The sequence below is a fragment of the Onychostruthus taczanowskii genome, unplaced genomic scaffold (genome assembly GCF_017590055.1).
Source record: "Onychostruthus taczanowskii isolate IOZ18803 unplaced genomic scaffold, ASM1759005v1 scaffold1197, whole genome shotgun sequence".
NCBI lineage: Eukaryota > Metazoa > Chordata > Aves > Passeriformes > Passeridae > Onychostruthus > Onychostruthus taczanowskii.
The window spans coordinates 1-1,740 of NW_024498348.1; positions in this window are offsets into that span (position 1 = coordinate 1).

A 1,740-nucleotide genomic window follows, 5' to 3' on the forward strand; every position below is an offset into this window, starting at 1 on the left:
TAAGCCACGCCCACCCACCACACCCCCATTTGAGGCGTTGTGTTCAAGTCCCGCCCACAAAAGGGAAGCCACGCCCACAAAAATGGGAAGCCCCGCCCTCTAATTAGCAAGGTCACGCCCACAATTCACTTAACCTTTTCCTCTCTGGAATTAATTAAATTTCACCCCAAAATAAACAAAGGGTGTGGCTAAATATAAACCCCACCCACTCTCATTTGCATCCTGTGACCACGCCCACTTTTGGGCTGACCACGCCCACTTTTAGAGGCAACTCCCCCCCCTTTTTTTTTAACCCTTTCTTCTCTGGAATTAATTAAATTTTACCCAAAACCAGCCATGGGGCGTGGCTAAAAAACCCCACCCACTCTCATTTGCATCCCGTGGCCACACCCACTTTTGGGGTGGCCACGCCCACTTTTGGGTGGCCACGCCCACTTTTATCAGCGATTCCCTTTTTTTAACCCTTTTTGCCCCGGAATTAATTAAATTTTACCCAAAACCAGCTACAGGGTGTGGCTAAAATCAAACCCCACCCCCTCCAACTTTTAGTACCCTGGCCACGCCCACTTTTTGACTGACCACGCCCACATTAGGAGTTGATTTCGTTCTTTTTTAATCCCTTCCTCTCTGGAATTAATTAAATTTCACCCCAAAAAAACAAGGGGAGTGGCTAAATCTAAACCCCACCCGCTCTCATTTGAATCCTGTGGCCACGCCCACCTTTGGGGTGACCACACCCACCTTTAGAAGCAATTCCCCCTTTTTTTAACCCTTTCCTCTCTGGAATTAATTAAATTTTACCCAAAACAGCCATGGGGCGTGGCTAAAAAAAAACCCCATCCAGTTTCCATTTCCAGCCTGTGACCACGCCCACTTTTGGGGTGACCACGCCCACTTTTAGAGGCAACTCCCCTTTTTTAACCCTTTCTTCTCTGGAATTAATTAAATTTTCCCCAAAACAGCCATGGGGCGTGGCTAAAAAAAAACCCCATCCAGTTTCCATTTCCAGCCTGTGACCACGCCCACTTTTGGGGTGACCACGCCCACTTTTAGAGCCAACCCCCCCCTTTTTTTTTTTAACCCTTTCTTCTCTGGAATTAATTAAATTTTCCCCAAAACAGCCATGGGGCGTGGCTAAAAAAAAACCCCATCCAGTTTCCATTTCCAGCCTGTGACCACGCCCACTTTTGGGGTGACCACGCCCACTTTTAGAGCCAACCCCCCCCTTTTTTTTTTTAACCCTTTCTTCTCTGGAATTAATTAAATTTCGCCCCAAAACAACCAAAGGGCGTGGCTAAAATCAAACCACACCCCCTCCAACTTTTAGCACCCTGGCCACGCCCACTTTTTGACTGACCACGCCCACTTTAAGAGGCAACTCCCCCTCTTTTTTTTAACCCTTTCTTCTCTGGAATTAATTAAATTTCGCCCCAAAACCACCAAAGGGCGTGGCTAAAATCAAACCACACCCCCTTCAACTTTTAGCACCCTGGCCACGCCCACTTTTTGACTGACCACGCCCACTTTTAGAGGCAACTCCCCTTTTTTTAACCCTTTCTTCTCTGGAATTAATTAAATTTCGCCCCAAAACAACCAAAGGGCGTGGCTAAAATCAAACCACACCCCCTCCAACTTTTAGCACCGTGGCCACGCCCACTTTTTGACTGACCACGCCCACTTTTAGAGCCAACCCCCCCCCTTTTTTTTTTTACCCTTTTTTCTCTTGTATAAATTAAACTT